This window comes from Chanos chanos, chromosome 11 (assembly GCF_902362185.1).
Source record: "Chanos chanos chromosome 11, fChaCha1.1, whole genome shotgun sequence".
NCBI classification, from domain to species: Eukaryota; Metazoa; Chordata; class Actinopteri; order Gonorynchiformes; family Chanidae; genus Chanos; species Chanos chanos.
This window is the reverse complement of record NC_044505.1, coordinates 18,289,819-18,308,177: the sequence shown is the minus strand read 5'-3', so window position 1 is coordinate 18,308,177 and position 18,359 is coordinate 18,289,819. Positions and strand designations below refer to the sequence as shown.

Below are 18,359 nucleotides of genomic sequence, written 5' to 3'. Positions count from 1 at the left end.
GATGTGCCCGGAGTATGTCAGCTGGTTGTCGAGGGTGACGCCAAGGTTTTTGGCTGCTGAGGTGGGAAACACCGCAGATCCCTCGATGGTGATTGTATTGTCGATCGCTGGGGAGTTCTTAGCAGGAAAAAACAGGAGCTCTGTTTTCTCCGGGTTAAGTTTGAGATGGTTAGCAGACATCCAGGAGGCAATGTCAGCTAGGCAGGCTGCGATGCGAGGTTGAACCTGGGAGTCAGAGGGGGGGAAGGAGAAGAACAGCTGTGTGTCATCAGCGTAGCAGTGGTAAGAGAGGCCATGGGTGGAGATAACCTGGCCAAGTGATCTGAAGGTGGAAAATTAAAAACAGAGACCCTTCTTGTTTTTAGGACGTAGTCAAGCTGAAATATCCAGTTGTCAGCTTCTTCTGAGTGATGATATTGTCCATGATGTTGTTTTCACAGTCATCTCCAATGCAACTCTTGCATGTTGCTATTCTTATCTAGGAAAAAGGGAAGAGTACCATCTGAAAAACGTCTGTGCGAAAGCATCTTTGTGGGCAAGCAGAACATATGTCTTTTTATTTTCATTTTGACAGAAAAAATGAGTGAGAGTCAAATGTATGCTAGCAGAGTTCAAGGTAAAAAAAAAGGCTTGTCTGGCTTGAATTTCTACCATTGGGCAACATGCGTATGGTTGCATTATTAACAGTGTAAACAGTATCTGTCTTTCTCTCACACACAAACACACATACCATCAGTTTTGAACTTCAGTTTATTTCATTTTTCCTCTACAAGCAGAGATCTGTAAAACCACTGCCTCTAAAATTGTTTTTACTAACTTTGTTAGTTGTTGTGCATCAGCTCAAATTATGGACCAGGAGAGAAACTCATAAAATATACACAAACCCAGCACAGATAGCATGGCATGAAAAACATTGTAAACCCAATTATTAGATTTTTTTGGATTTACTGCATACAGATGTTTACCCCAAACATACAGATATATATATGGTTTGATTAACACTCTAGAAGAAATTTCATCCTGGAAATCCACATCTTCAGTAATTTCAACGGAGGGCAAAATACACAAAATTCAGATGAAATGAATGTTGAACCACAATGCCAAGCTAAGAGTATGCCTGAATGTTGTTTGTTTATTTAGTTTGTATAGTTTTGTGATGACAGTGTATTACAACATCAATTTACATGGAGCCTAATATTTCATTAATATTCCAGCTGGAATGAAAAAGCCTAGTGTAAACACCTTGATCGGAATGAAATACCGCATTCGGATTTAAAGGTGGTGTAGATTTCTGATTACCCGTTTGATAGGAAAATATTAGCCATATAGACGCTCAATCGGATCGTCTTCTGCACTTGGAACTTCCTTCGCACGTTCATTACGCGAAGTAATGGCGTATTGACGTTTTACTATGTATGAATTTAAATTACATGGCAGACAGTGTGAGAAATTTAACATGCTTGTCTTAAACATTCTCTAAGAATTAAGATTAATCTAGACGGGCGCAAATCCCGCAACAACGAGCAGTGTAAGCAAGCTTTGAAGAATATTCCATGCAGATATGATGTAATTATTATTAAAATTATAATTAAAGTTACAGATGTCTTAGGTGCTGATCAAATCGCTGACCTGAAGTAAAGCTATCGTTTCCCCTGGCTCTACTTGAATGTGAGCGTTCTTTTGACCACGCTAACATTATTAATTTCTATGTATGACAGGCTTAGAGATTTTTATACAGACTTCGACTGCATTGTACAGGTTGGCGCAAGGTAATTTCTTCGCATTTGCAATGAATTGTGTACTTGTAACATGTACATGCGCACAAACTATCCGGTCGCTTTCATGTGAACAGTACATTCGGAATCATCAGATGGAATAATTTCACCCCGAATGATAAAAACCCGGAATGTGTGCATGTAATCGTAGCTACTGTGAACTCACCTAAGTTCAAGCTTTGAATTGTGAACCCAGGTGAGTTCACACTGTCGTACAGGTGGGTAGAGTTCTATACCGGCACTGTAGTATTAGGGAAGTAGTGTACAGTAGTAGGGAAGAGTCCCCAGAGAGTTCACTATCAAGCTTTCACTTTCAAGCTTTAATTATTTAAGCAAATGTAAGGTGTAGTTGAATGCTTTTTGTAACTGGATGGGTTTTGGGTTTTTGTGGTCGTTCCATGTATTTTGTTGCATTTCTGATTCATTTCTAGCAAATCTATCTTGGTCGTTTATATCAGTCAGATAACTTCACTGCTGCTCTTGGCACCATAACTGCATAATTTGCCAATACATTTCAGTAGAAATAATAGCATAGTAATATAAAGCATTCACAACTAAATTATCAACCTTTTTGATGAAAAATAATAGGATGTATAAAACAGCCACAACTCTTCACAATTCATGCACAAAATTCATTCAGTTTTCTCAAATATATACTAATGTGCTGAGCTTATTTATGCAGACCTAGTCTTTTAATACATCGTAGGCTTCTGTAGTCTGGTGATTGTCATATGCGCCTCACATGCGAAAGGTCCCCGGTTTGAAACCGGATAGAAATGTACACACCCTTTTTAGAAAAGCGAGGAGTGTGTCAACCGTGTTCACCCAGTTTTACCGCTCATTTGATGATCGTCGGTTTTATCTGACACCCAGATGCTCCTGAAGCAACACTGTCCTCTTGTGGTGCCACCAGTTCATGGTTTGATGTTAGGCTGAGAATTACTATCGCTTAAATTGGAAAACCATTAGCAAACCTTCGCTATGTGGAGCACTGGCCATGAGATATGCAAATGTGAGTACCGGCATGTTTCTGTAGTGTAGTGGTTATCACGTTCGCCTCACACGCGAAAGGTCCCCGGTTCGAAACCGGGCAGAAACATGGCTTTTGTGATATCCTCACATTCAAGGCATGTGGTTTCCTCCCTTGTCACATTTATCATTAATAGCTCTTTTCCACTAGGACGGTGCTGGTGCCAGTGCTGGTGCCGGTGCCGGTGCCTTTTGAGAACCGGCCCGCGTTTCCACAGGTTTGGGAACCGAACGCTACATAGCGAAAGTTTGGGTAATTTCTGGGGGGAAAAAAATAATGTCGGACAGAACGCATCTGCTTGCTTTTTATAAATTTACTTTTACGCTAGGCTTCCACACAGCGAAACACCTCACGAATTTTGCCCTATAACTTTTCACTCTGGGGGCAAAATTCATGAAAATAGTAAGTCTGTCACCTAGCTCAAAAGTTAAAACGAGTGTTTAAATGAAGGTCTGCAGTGGTTTGCACCAGCCAGAGCCAAGAGGGAGAGAGTGTCTTTTTCTACCACTCTGGGTCCGACTACGTTCATGTAACATGTAAACAACGGCCCATGTTGATGTAGACACAAATTGTTGTTCATACATCTTTTAATCATAAGTATATTTTCATGCTACAAATATCCTTTAGCCTACCGCTACTTGGTCAGACATTTTTTATTACGTCACGTACGAAACACATCAAATGCTGAACTGATTGGTTCTCGTGTGGTTTTTATTTGCATAGCCTCTGACGTCAGCGGTTCCAACTCTTGGGACCAGCAATTCTGTGGTGCCGTGCCGGTGCTAGCTTTTCGGCTCCAGCACCAGTATTTTGTCAGTGGAAAAGCGCGGCCCTGGTGCTCGATTAGGCATCGGCACCGGCATCGCGGCAGTGGACCAAAATTGAGAAGTGCCGGTTAAACTGCTGCTCAGGCTTGCAGACAAGAGGAAGCTGGCATGAAAAAAGACTTTCTCCTTCAAGCCAGATTTGAACCAGTGACCTAAGGATCTTTATACTTATGTCTACAGTCCTCCAGTCTACCAACTAAGCTATCGAAAGGCAGGAACAAAATGAAAATTCTTGGTCCTATAGCAGTGCACATGGACATCACATCCAGGAGGAAAGACCCACTTAAGTACAAGATGAGATTCCCAAAGCATTTCATTCCTGCTTTTAGTGTGGAGTAAAATTCACTCTTAGGAGTGTTTATCAGTGTAGATTAGGATATTTAAAAAGGTTGTCTGCATTGACATTTTGGCATCGAATCAGGAATCGACATATGATGGTGATTTTTTTGAACATGATAAAACTACAGATCTACACCCTCACAGTAATGCTGCTTTCTGGCAGATTAAAAAAAAAAGAACACAGTCCAAGCATGTAGCTGGTAACACCAGATGTTAAATGTACGAGATTAAATGTCCATCAATCTGAGACAGAAATAGAAAGAAAGAAAGGAGGGAAGGAGGGGAGAAAGGAAGGAGAGAAGACAGAAACAAAAAACAAACAAAGACATGGCAAAAGTGAACAACGAAATTCCAAACCCCACCCTGTCCGTATAATGTACATTTCCTCTGCTTGTACTTCTCTGTCACACACTCAGACGTCCTTGTCTATTACCTCAGGAAGTCATTGTCGCTGGCTGAGGCCCATATGTCTTCTAACAGTTAATGTGGTGGTTAATATGTCCACGTTTGTAACCTGAAGTTGCATACCTTCAGAGGGCTCAGTTCTGGTCGTAAGATCTGCTGCCCTTCCATAACTACACTTTTCTGCAGTCATCAAGATAAATGAATTAAGGAGCTTCTGGTTGGACTTCAGCTTAGATGGCTGCTTATCCTTGAACTTGCAAAATCACTTTCTGCTTTTTATTTTAAAACTGAGCCAACAGTACTTTTGTGACAGCGCTATTCATTCACAATCATAATGGAGTCGGCAGAGAAGAGAACAGAAGAGGTTATGTGCCCTCTTACTCCTCCACAATCTAAATCTGCATAGAAGAAAGCCAAGAAGCAGTTATTCGATTAACACTCTGGGCTAACTTCCAGGGCAGAGGCAAGCGGACCCCCTGCAATACAGGACGATATGTACTCTTTTGTAAAGTAGAGATGGAAGTCTTCACAATGAACGACTCATTCACATCACTGCACAAACGCACTGACTTAATTCAAGCTGCTCAGTGAGAGGACTTGAGCTGTAACAATTACCAGTGTTGCTGTACAATTAATTGTCTCAGAAATAATTGCAGTTAACAATATAATTGTCTCTTTTGGTCAAACTGAAAAATATTTATTTATTTATTATTTTTCAAGCAAATTAAAGTTTTGAATGAATCCCAGAATACATCTTATGGTTATTTCACTGTTATGTGAACCAGATAATGTAATGACACAAGTACATAGCCTATGAAATAAACCACGCCTTACTTCTCCCCTATAGAATCCAAAATGATCCCAAAAAGGTTAAGTCGTGATATGCTGTGAAACAAACTCCATCTTGTGTTATGCATTCTGCCCCTCTCTCTACCAAATGTAGGCTACTATCCGTTTGCCGAATCAGGCATTGAACCGATGCTGTAGCAGTAGCTGACAGCAGGCTGACAGTCTGATCCTCCCCAAGTGACTGATCGTCCAATTGTAATTTGGCTGAATTCAGTTTGGCTTGCAGACTCCCACATTTTGACAAGACTAACAGGACAGTGTAAAGTGATGTCTTTTACCACCACTAAATGAAACTTAAGTGAATTACTGGCATGTGTAGGAACTTAATTACTGAACTGAATTCCTGAGGTGTGTAGATACAAATCAGTAAGGTTTTTCTTATCAGCAGTGCAAGACATCCACCAGTAGGTGGCATGAGAGTATTTATTTATTTTTTTTTCAGTCTGTCATTCTCATGACTTAATTGCTTTGAAATGCTGTTTGCTGAAGATCCCAAAATCTCTTGCCTTTGAAAGCAGATCTATATAATATAATTGTGATATAAAGCAAAATTTCTTTCTTTCTTTCTTTCTTTCTTTCTTTCTTTCTTTCTTTCTTTCTCTCTTTCTTTCTTTCTTTCTTTCTTTCTTTCTTTCTTTCTTTCTTTTTTTTTCTTCAGGGAAATATACTTCACACTCAGACCTAAATAAAAACAAAACCATGAAGATAAATATTCCGACAAAATGCAACATCTGTTGAATAAATTAAACATTTTATAAATACAGAACAATGCAGGCAAATAAAAAAGGCAGTTAGACACAAAATAGGTTTACAATATACTGTGCAAGTTTACTAGTGTACTGTATACTGTTTATAGATATACCAGTTTACAATATACTGGCTAAGTTTCAAGTTTCAAGTTTAAGTTTATTTAAAGCCCAATATCACTGTTTTCAGTCTCAAAGAGCTTTACATGCCCACAGAATTACAACAACTAGAGCAGGGTGGTACCCCCTGACTTGATCCTCATAGCGGGCAAGAAAAAACTCCTCAAAAAACCCAGATGCTAGGGAAAAATAGGAGAAATCTTGAGAAGGACCACAGAAAGAGGAGACCCCTTCTAGGCCAGCCAGGTGTGCAAAAGGTGCCAGCCCAGAGGGCAAATTACAAACAACACAGCGATAATGAAAATGAAAACACAACTAGTAGACAGTATAAAGAATGACAAGACAGCATGGGGCTCAGTTGGGGTGGATGACACAGCCACAGCAGCGCAGGAAGCCACGAAGCCGCAGCAGCCATCAGGATGACGATGAAGAGAGAGATGACAGGGAGGGAGGGAGTGGGGAAGGAGGGGGGGGGGCACACCCAAGAAGAAAGTAGCCACATTCAAACCAGACACTCATGCTCGAACAGATGAGCCACAGCCATACAGGAGATGAGAGAGGGAAGGAGAGCATTATTGGAGCCAGTCCTGTCCTGTAGCCAGTCAAATAATGTGGAGCACTGTGCTTTTTAAAGAATACTTCCAGGCGTTGGGTATATAAAAACACAAGGCAGGCTCTTTATTGCTTTTGCCTTAATTGCGATATGGACAAGTGAAAAGCTGAAACTAACCTGAATCATGGATGATCAACATGTAGTTCTTTATGTACAGCATTCTCCATGTACAACCATGAATATGTTTTATTGTGGTTGTACATAGAGAATGGAAAGACAAATAAAACGAAACCTCTTAGACACAACAAGGATCTACAGGATCTGTAGCTACAATGATCAGTGTGACATCAGTGCCAGAGGGAGTGTCTGAAGGACCAGTAAGGGTTGATGTACTACTGGCACAGCCCCCCATTACCAGTGACCAATGAGCTAGAAAAAGTCATATTGTACAAATGATATTCCTGACTGTGATATGGGAGCTGCTTCCTGGTTGGCGTGTTTAAACCATGAAGGGCAGGCTGAAGGACATTCCAGTTCTGCATATTTCATTTGCAACAGCTTGGAAACATTCATAGGAGAAGAAAAATATCAGAAGTGATCAGTCGTGTTTGGTAACTCCAGGGAAATGCTGTGCATTCAAACCATTGTTACTAACATAAAGAACTCTAAAGTGGGTTCTTCTCCCTTTTTTCTATCAAATGTGAAATATTCAAAATAAACAATGAATATGGAATATATGTGTTTGAATAAGCTTACAGTTTCTCTATTTATGGCAATCCATGCTCATGCAGACTTTGTACATATCAGTGAAAATTTGAGATGGGACACAGTGAACTACTGTATATGATATATAATCTTTAATTCACCACTCTTAAATGGATTTAAGGTAGACTAATGTTTGTCACATGATTTTTGTACTACCAGTGACAGACAGAGGAGTATCTCCAGATGTTGGTTTGGGAGGATTGGATGAAGTTGATCTTGCCTGTCATGGGGAAAACAAAAGAGCAATGAGGGAAAGTGCTTAAAGTAATGGTTTCTGTACCCAAAGCCTTAAAGGCAGTTACCTCTCTCAGGTTCATAGAGTTGCCTCCTGTTACTGACAACACCATAATAAATGTATTTTGTAAATTTATATTGTTCATAAATTTGTCTTGTTTACACGGCTTAGTTTTTAGCTGTATAGTCTTAATCATACTCAAAGTTTTATTTGCCTCTGTACTAGACTAGGACACTCCTTTAATGGTTAATTACCAAAGTTTCATATTGTCATATACAATTTTCAAAATATGTGGACCTAAATGTTACAGGACATTTGTTCGATTATAAACAAATTTTGAGCTGGCCCAAATGGAAGAATCTCTGTTCAAGTTATTCCCTTTTGATTTTACCACAATGGCCCTGAGCATTGGTTTGTGTAATTCACATTGTCAGCAAACATTTTTTTAACCGTTTGGGATAGTGAAAGTTGGCAAAGTGCTTATTAACTAGATAGTCACGTTCGTTACAGAGTTATGAGAGTGGAGAAATTTTTCATTGTTCGGGTGACGTCTGTCATCTTTACACATAATAGATAATAATTAGATCAGGATAATTAGGTTTCACACTCTGTTGGTGCCAAAGTATGTTCTCTATCATGGCTGAACATGCATAATCTCCTCAGTGACAAAGAAAACAATAATTGGTTTGCCTCTGGAAATAATTTGAAGTGTTTCCTATGAAACTATATCCATTTACTGAATTCAGCTTGTTTAAGAGATGAATGACTGAACACCAAACTGAGACCCTCAGTGGAACCGCAGTCACATGTCATTAGCAGTACTGAGCTGCTGGTGTCCTCAGTGATGCTGGTGGCCTGAGATAGAGTATCCTTGGTAACCTCAATGGCCTGAAGCTTCAACAGGGTTCTGCTAAAACTGGTTCAGCGGTTACACGGCAGGAATGTGGAGTTGAGGCTGTCTCTCAACACCACTGACGTAAAAACAGTTTAATCAGCACAACTCAGTTTCATTTCTGAAACAAAACTATTTTCACGGTTGGCTTCTGATGAAAACAGAGGGAGGGAGTGACACCCTGCACGTTACACATCCACGAGTCTTAGTTATTCCACCATTTTTTCTACTGTTATGTTCCTCTCCTACCCCTCTGTTAGCTTCACAGAGTTGCCCCTATTACTGAATAAACCATAATAAATGTATATTGTTTATTGTTAACACTGAGAAATTTTGTGCTGTATGGTTGTACAGAGCTGATTGTTCCTTTTTCATTCTGATCGCTGGGTCTCACTGCATGGAAGTTCCCCACAGTCTGAATCGTACTCAAAGTTTTATTTGCCTCCGTACCAGACTAGTAAACTTTTTTTTTTCTTTTCTTAATCTCATTTGAATTATTCTTAAACTATTTTTAAAACCCATTTTTAATCGCTGTTAGATGTCTCACCAGGTTATTTGAATTGGAGCAGGATGTTGTCAAAGTGTTCATCAGCAGTGCCCCTCATGCTGTCAGTTATAAATGAGATTATATCTTTTCTGATATTTTTCGGCTTTCACTCATCAGACATAACATGTATAAAAATGTGAGAAATATTTTATAAAGTGCCAAATGAATAAATGAATGAATGACTGCATGAATGAATGAATGTATAAATGAATGGAAAACAGGTTTTTTGCTCTAGTTAAATGTGTGACACACAACCAAGATACAACAATATAAAATGTGTGAGTCTCCTGTCTGTTTGTGTCTGGGTAAAGGACTAATTTTGGTTGTTGTTGCAAGTGAAATCTTGTGATACTTAAAAAGGGAAACCAGAACAATTTACGGGGAAATGTCATGACTAACATCTGTTATCCTCAATCAAAAACTATCATCATTAAGAATGAATGAGCTGGAGAAAGCAAAAAAAAAATATATATCCATGATTAACTCATGTATATAAATATTTCAAAATCTACCATATGTCATTAAATCTCGAATTATGTCTTTGTGCACTTTAAAATTGATGTTATTTTTATGAGGAATATTGTTATTCTTAAATATGTAATTATGTTGTCAGTGTATTCTGCTTTCTTGAAAGCTAAAAATTCATATAATGACTTTGGAAATTCAATGTGTCAATGTTTACGGTACATCTGCTGTGAACAGGACCACTCAGTCACAAAAAGTATCTTATACGACAGATTAAACATAAGAGAAAATCCCATTCACAACATATTTTGCATTTTACAATTATAAAGACTTTTAATTTACCCTAGTTGATAGTACATGATTGAAAATACAATTGTTTCAAAGGCAATATTTTTCTTGCTATAGTTTCATTTGTTCCTTTTTTCATATGTTCATAGGTTTTGGCAACACACATCTGTCCCCTGATGGAGACTATAGTTAAATTTTTACTGGTGCTTTCCATGATTCTGAAACTAAAGCGTAAAATAACACACCACTGTAAATTACATTCTGCAAAGAAAAAGACAAGAAAAATAAAAGAAACAGTTATGCAATCCAACAGGTTTGAATGAATTCAGTAATTACCACTAGGCCAATAAATCATAAATGAGTTATTTATTTTAAATCAGTTTTATAGGAGGTTTAAATAATGCAATCAACACTTCTGGAAAATATGTGAAAATTGATGTAATATTGTCAATAAATAATGTGTCATGAACAGAAAGTAGTGTTCACTGCTCAGCAAACTTATACAAGGTAATTTAATAAACTACACCTTGAAGCAGTGCTAAACAATAAATACCAAGATGTGAATATTGACTACTTCACGTTATTCCTTCTTTTGTTAATTCATACTTAAATGAGTAAATAATAGAGAGAAACAAGAAAAGATTGTGCTTTGGAGAACTTGTTCCCTTTCTTTAGAGATGTATGATTTGTTTGAGAAGGAGCACCATACTGAACAAAAAGCTCAGAGAAAAGCACATAGAATGTCCTCTGTTTGAGGTAGTTGCCATGGTAGTAGACTGTGCAGTCGTAATGTTCTGGGTGGTAGGCATTGTGGCATTGGTTGTCAGTGGAGATGGAGCGCTGGTACTTGGTGCTACAGTTGCACTGATGGACCTGAAACAGGTGCCAACATTGCCCACCTCATCCACAGCGACCAGTTCAAAATCCTCTGAACAGCATGAGGCAACATATGATGCAAGGGTCACATTAATGCCTCCATCAGCCACAATGGTCGTGGTCAGATTTCCGTTGCCTTGCCGGACCGTCAAACTCTGGATGCCTGTTCCGTTTCCATCCGTTAGGTTGGCAGAAAGCCCCCATGTTGACAGGCTGCAGTTGCTGGAGCAGTTAGCATTTACGCTCACAATCTCACACACAGGGGGTGTGATATCTGTTACCTAAAGGGATCATAATGTAAAAATATATTTAGAAAAACTGACATTACGTGAGATCTAGATTCAAATTCAACTCAATTTGAAACATGTCTTAAACCACAACTGTAGTCTTTCTCTAGTGATACTGGAACACAGTTTTTTACAGGCCTGTAGAAGTCTTGCCTTAGAAATTTTACATTACTTTAACAACAGAAAAATGGTAGTTGCACAGAATGGGGTTTAGAATTAAGTTACCCTAGCAACAACAGAAAGGCGTAACACAGCGAAGTTTGAGTCGGAGGCTCCAGGAGTGTCGACCTCAATGGTCAGTGTGACATCAGTGCCAGAGGGAGTGTCTGAAGGAGCAGTGAGGGTTACTGTACCACTGGCACTGCCCGCACTGTCAAGGGTCAGTGACTCAGGGAGAGTGGTGACAAACTCACGGTCGTTCCTTGCACGGATTATCAAGTTACCTCCAGAGTCACCGGTGGACACAGTGAAGCCCACACTCAGATTTGTGCCAGGCTCCCATGTGCCATTCACCTGAGTCTAGTTGTAAAAAGAGACAAAGCCTGTATGAGAAGTTCTGTCAGTCATATGGAGTATGTAATTGGATCAATAATTAATAGAATAGTGACCAAAAACCTTGGAGGTTAACCATCCAGTAACTATGTTTATTGCTTTGCCATTGCTACTTTTGGGACCTCCAATATGCCTTTTTTTCCGTAACGGAATAAATACGTTTTCAATATTTGTTCATGAGTAACATGAACTAGCTCTTTTATTTCTTTCTACAGTGAAGAGGAACTAAATTACTGTTTACACTGAGGATCCCTTCTCTCTCTATGTTTTTGTAGACCTGTCTACTTTCTACTTTATTAGCATGTACTTATCAGATGTCAGTCCTCTACTGATTCGAACATAAAATGTGATCATATAACACAAATCAACAAAATACACTCATCTGTAGAAAAGTGATTGGCTCTCTTTGTGAAGATTTATGCAAATCCTGAAAGAACAACTCTTAGTCATTGTGTGTTTGGTGGTATGAATGTACATAAATGTTTTGCAAACACCATGCGGACTAACCGTAATGGAGATGTTAGAAGCACTAAGTTGGGTTGCAGATTGTCTTTGGAAGATGTTGGGTGTTGACCTGGACAAGGTGCTCTCTCCTCTCACACGAACAACAAACTTATCAGCTGGAACCTTGGTCACTGTTACAAGATAGTCCCCACTTCCCACATCTTGCAAGGTGCCAACAACCCCAGAACCTGAGGCCTCAACCAGGGCCACCTCCGTCACCTTCACAGACTCTCCCCCAGTCACTGTCACCAGCAGGGTAGCATTTCCATCTGTGTTTTGAGTACCAAAAAAAAAAAAGTGAGTAGACCAGAACTGTGATTAGACCAGAACAGAACAAAGATCCATTAAGCTTTCACCCCAGTCATTGTGACCTTAGGGTTGTATCCATAAATCAATATGACACCAGTAATCTAAAGACCAGATAATAGCAACAGTGGTTGGACAAATCAAAAAAACTGAATAACTTGTTTGGCTTTCCAACAATAACCTGTAATTCTAATTGATAAATGTATATTTCTATGATTAATCATTATTTTTACAATTCTCCATGTGAACACTTTTACTTACCTGCTTTAGGCCGGCCGTCCAAAACTGCATATGCTGGGGAAGGTTCTTGTATAATCTCCACAAAGTTAAACAGAAAGTCAATCACACTCTGACCTGGAACAAAACACGAGACAAATATATAATCAAAGACAAACCATTCTGTGAAATCAAAATCTCCATTTATTCCAGTGATCATGTGCTTGAAGCAGATCTTGAGTCAGTCAAGAAAATTAATTCTACAAGGTGTGCTTCTCTGACATATTAGGATTCAAAGGTGTATCACCGTGTATACATACACCAGGGTAAATATATCATCATGATTTGTAGGTCTATTTATATACCTGTGACTTTAATAGTGTAGGGCTGTGCTGAGTCAATGCTGATTTGCCAAAGCCCTGTTTGATTCTGGCTGTTCAGTTGCACTCGATAGAAATTCCCCACTGTCTGTATCTCCCCCAAAGCTCCATTTGACTCTGTATCATTCTGGGATATTCCTGTAAATTGATATGATAGTTAACCTTTAAAGAAGATGAAACCTTTTTTAAGAAATACATAAATGATTAGAGGCACTCTTTTTCATGTTAGAGGCATCAAGAAAACCTGGCATGATCACCTGAGGGGCTTGTGATGGTGAAAGATGGGGAATTGCCTGTAATATAGACAGTAAGGTTTTTCACAGATGTGTCCACTAGGACAGAGAAGTTCTCCGCCTTTGCTGGATTCCTGACAGCCTGGAGAAGAGTTACCTGAAAAAGCAATGGACTGTGAACTAGTAATGGTTACAAGAATGTTGTACTTGGAAATTTGCAGGCATATTGCTATCACAAATGAATACAATCCATTCCATTGATGTTATATAAGTTCTTAAAACAGTGGAGGATGACAGCATGGTCACAACTCAGTGATCATGAGGTCATTACCAGTGCTGAACTGGAGGTATCCACAATGATGCTGGTGGCTTGAGGCAGCGTTGCCTTGGTAACCTCGATCGCCTGCCCACCTGAGGCCTCAGACAAGTCTTGATACAGCTGATTCAAGGGGTTGCTGAGACGGGTTGTAAACCGTTGGCTTTGGTCTTGTTCTCCATCGCTGCTCCGCCGTCGACGAGAGAACAATGCATTAGTTAGGAAGAAGTTGACCTACACAAGAAGAGGACAAAAAAGACAAAAATGTTCAGCAGCTCAGATGTAGATTCCTTGGAGCTTTAGAATTCTTTACAACTGTCTTAGCTAAATTCAAGACAGTTGTACACATATTTTAGATAGTAGCATTGTAGAAGATAATCTGTAAGTACTCACTCTTGACTTAGTGCTCTCAATCAGTGCCAGAACAGTGCTTCTCAATTCTCTGTCTTTTGCACTGGCATCAGTGAAAACAAATATCTCAGATTCAGGGGGTGCACCTGTGAGTGCCAGCTGGTTGATAAAATGACATTGGAAAATGAAATATTTGCATTGTCACATGATTCATTAAACTTGAATGTGTGGTACCTGGGTTTCTTTGAATGTAACAGCTGTATAAAGGGTATCACTCTCCCTGGCTAATTTGTCTACCTGTCTTTTTCTTGTTCTTCATTCTAAGAAGAAATCTTTTACCTGTTTTCTAATTCTAATTTCTAGACAAATGCTCTCTCTTAGACCCCGATGCATTAATGTTCTTAAAACAACAAAAAGATAAAAACAAGCTCATAATCTTTTTTTTTTCTTTTTTTCTTAATTTTCTCCGCCTTTGACCTGTCTACTTCCTCAATAAACATCGTCCAGCCATATGATTTCAAAAACAGGATAAGCTTAAAAACACTGGATGCTACATGAAGCCATTTTGATTAGAGATCTATTAAGAACATTTTATAATTTCCTTCAACGTATGATGACCTTTGAAGCATAAACTGATCAAATATAGATAATTTGAGGTAAGACTCAAAAATCAATACTGAATGCTATTCATGTATGTAACATTTAGTGTCAGTTGGCTCTGGACAGATTAAAGGTTTGGATTGTTCGCATTTCTTTTTTGAACTTTACAGTGTGCATGAGCAAAAGTGGTGCAAAAGTCAATTCAAAAAGTCTAAGAATAGGACATGTCTTTCATGTTTTTCATGTGAACCTACTGTATATACATTCCACCTGTATTTTGAGTCAAAACATTTATAAGTCGCTTATCCATACCCGAAGTCCTGAGAGACACATTTCTGGTTCATCTCCACCTCCAGATACAGAAAGAGCATTGATTTGTGCTTTAAACGCATCAGGATCAGTTGTCCTCGTCAGTGGCCCAAAACCTGGATTAGTGATCAATCAGTAACAAATTTTTCAAAACGTTTGCAGATGAAAGACATAACTGATAATGCACTCCATGACTTTTTGACCAAGACCCTGAAAGACCAGTTCATTATAGGTTAGATGTCTTACTTGGGTCATTAAATGGAACAAAGATGTAGGCAGATGGCTCATCAGTGGTGCCTCTTTTGCTGTCAATTATGAATGAGGTGACACGTTTCACCTCATCAATATCATTGCCCATGCTGCCTGTGGTGTCAATGACGAAACAGAGAACAGAGGAGGACTGAGTTATCCCCATAAATCTAAGAGAAAGAGAGTGAACAAATCAGTCAGCCAATCACTGTATCAATCAGTCAGTGAATGAATGAATGAATCCACCAATCAACCAGCTAAGCAACTAATCAATCAATCAATCAGTCAATCAATCAATCAATCAATCAATCAATCAATCAATCAATCAATCATTCACACTATCAATCTGACTTTGTTGTCAATCAGTTTGCACACTATATAAATCTGATGTATATATTGCAAATAGTGGTTAGCTTTCAGAGATTGTGTGGACACAATGTCGATAGTTTCATACAAAGTCATTCGAGATCAATAGTGTCACAACCTCCACCAAAATACCTTAGGAATTCAGAGTCCCCGACTGCCCCTCTGATGTCCTCCAGCAGTTCTGCAGTGGCAGCAGTGGCCACGTCAGCAGCTTGTAGATGCAGCTTCCCATGGTCAGAGTCAAACGTGTCCTTATTTATGCCCCCAGTGGGCTCAGTTTCACTTGTTTTGTCATAGAATCCTCCATGGCTGCACTTTCCTACAATCATCATTCAAATTTAGTCAGCAAACTGAAATACACTTTGAAATCTGCTTTTGATAATAAAAAAAACAAAAAACAGCAACAACAACAACAAAAAAAACAACGTCACTTAGGAGGTTTGTTTGAACCTCAGATATAGTGTTTGGCTTTAAAAGGGCATCTTAAAATATTATCCCTTTGAACCTTTTGTTCTGGCATAAAGTTTAACTTGACACTGAATGTATTGGTATTTGTCTGTATATTTCTGTTACTGTAATGGCCATTGTAAAACTAAGACAAATATTTAATGATAATCAAATTCAATAGTATTGTTATAAGTTTTCCTTAACTTCATTATGTAAATGCATTTGCATCTTTACAAATCCCATGAGAAGCAGATAAGAGTGGTACCATTTGGCTTTTTAGAACTGAACACTTCAAAATATCCAGAGGTCAGCTTTCTTCTCCCTGATAATGCTGTCCAGGATGTTGTTATCACAGTTGCCTCCACTGCAGCTCCTGCATGTTGGGGTGTTCCTATCTAAATAAAAAACAGCAACAACAATATTCAAGTAGTTGTATCATTATCATATATATACAGACTATATAGTCTTCATAGGCAGCAGTTTAAAAAAAAATATGTATATCATGATTTGTAAAAAGCCCATACCACTTTGTCTCACAAACTACCTTTCCTAGTGCTCTTCATTAAAGTATGTTTTTCAAACAGTTCTTTTTTAAGAGCTGTTGGTATGTTTGAGCTGTTTGCCTTGAGGATACATACTTATGAGAAGAATATGAACTTATGAGAATGAATATGAGCTCAATGTTGGCCTAAACTCAGGTATAAACATACCAGTCCCAATTTGCTTCTTTAATCTCTTTAAAATTTGCCCTCATAGGATGCAAAGACTATCACATCTACACACACTGTTGCACAGACACAGACAGACAGACAGACAGACAGACAGACAGACAGACACACATACACACACAGTGTTTTGAATAGTACCTGCGATGTTGTCCATAGGGAGGTCTAGTCTGATAAGGTTGGAGTACGGGAACTTATTGCCTAGTTCTATCCAGTTACTGTGACTGTAGAAATCCTGTTAAATAATTGGTCAGTAGTATTAATTACTCCAGGCTTTAATTTAAGGTATCATTCATACAAAACATGACAAATGAATTAATTATAGAATTTGTCTACAATCACTGGAAAGTAGTTAACCTGTAAAGTGTGCAAAATTTCACCCAGCTTGTCTCTTGCTGACTCATAATTCTTTCGCCGTAGGTTTGCCTTGATGGTGGCCACGCCCCTTGTGATGAGGTCCCTCCCTTTCAAAAACGTCTCGCTATCAAAATGGTACTCCTCATCAAAAACATGCCAGAAATCAACCCAGGCATTTGAATTCTTGATACTTTTGAGAACTGCCTGGAAACTTTTCTTCGATTCAGAAGCTGAGCAAGCTTCTGGCACTGAGTCAACAGTCAGAGGAAAAGGCTGTCAAAAATAAATACATAAAAATTCACCCTCATATTTAGATAAATACACATAATCTCAAAGAATTATGGGCTAAACCTCAAAAAAGCCATGTTGAAACCACTTCCCCATACAGTGGAAGTCAAACGAACAGCTTACTAATACAGTACACACAGAGGTGGACAAAGTACACTACCCCATTACTTGAATTAAAGTATAGATACTCCTGGTCAAAAATTACTCTATTACAAGTGAATGTTGTTCAGTTAATTTTTTACTTGACTTAAAGTACTGGAATACTTGATTTTAAAAATACTTATTCAAAAGTACATTTTCTTTTTAATGTCAACACATTGTTATACTGTTGCCACAATGCATTTACAGAACCTAATGACTCTGAAAGAACCTACTGAATGCACTGACTTTCTCGTAGAACCTGTGGAATAAAAAGCTTGTGGAATATGCTACGAAGCCTGTAGAAACACAGTTGAATTGAATGCTTCTTCTATAAAAGACAGTGTATAGCTTCAGTTAAATAGGCCCTAGGTTAACTCAGATTGGCCTTAAAAGGATAAACATGTCATAATGTTGTAGGCTCAGTTAATTTTGCTTCTACTACATAGCATTGTCTGAAATGTGAAACAGCTGGATGACCCTCGTCACCTCTTGATCCATTCATTGACATCAAAGCTTCAAAGTAATGAGTAACGAGAACCTTAATAGAAATGTAGTGGAGTGAAAAGTACAATATGTGAATCTCTGCTGTAGTGGGGTAAAAGTTGTAAGTTTCCAAAAAACATAACACTTAAGTAAAGTACAGATACTTGAAAAATCTACTTAAGTACAGTACTCAAGTAAATGTAATTTGTTACCGTCCACCCCTGAGTACACACAACAATCCTGAATTGAAATATATTTAAAAAAAAAAACATAGTACTTTTGTGCTCTTTCTTCTCTGTGAGTTTTACAAAATGTGTAAGCTCTATAAATGTTTCTCACCATCACAAAATCTCTTCCTGCAAGACGAGCCTGCTCCTTGCAGACCTCAGCTGTTTTTTGTAAAATTGCATTTGTTGTAATGTCTTGGTGTTTCTGAGAGGAGGTGAAGAGCACTTTGAAAGCCAAAGTTCCCCTCAAATTGAAGAAGAGAAGGACATAGAAAAGGAGACCTGCAGTGATGATCTGACTTGAAATCAT

The 18,359-nt window shown here is 38.6% G+C and overlaps 1 non-coding gene and 1 pseudogene across 1 annotated transcript; one reads left to right on the top strand and one right to left on the bottom strand.

Moving 5' to 3' along the window:
• Nucleotides 1-2,801: 2,801 nt before the first annotated feature.
• Nucleotides 2,802-2,874, top strand: trnav-cac (transfer RNA valine (anticodon CAC)). Its single transcript has one exon. It is a non-coding gene; the product is annotated as a tRNA-Val (tRNA).
• A 7,633-nt stretch (nucleotides 2,875-10,507) lies between these two features.
• LOC115823762 (von Willebrand factor A domain-containing protein 7-like) lies at nucleotides 10,508-18,359 on the bottom strand (annotated as a pseudogene).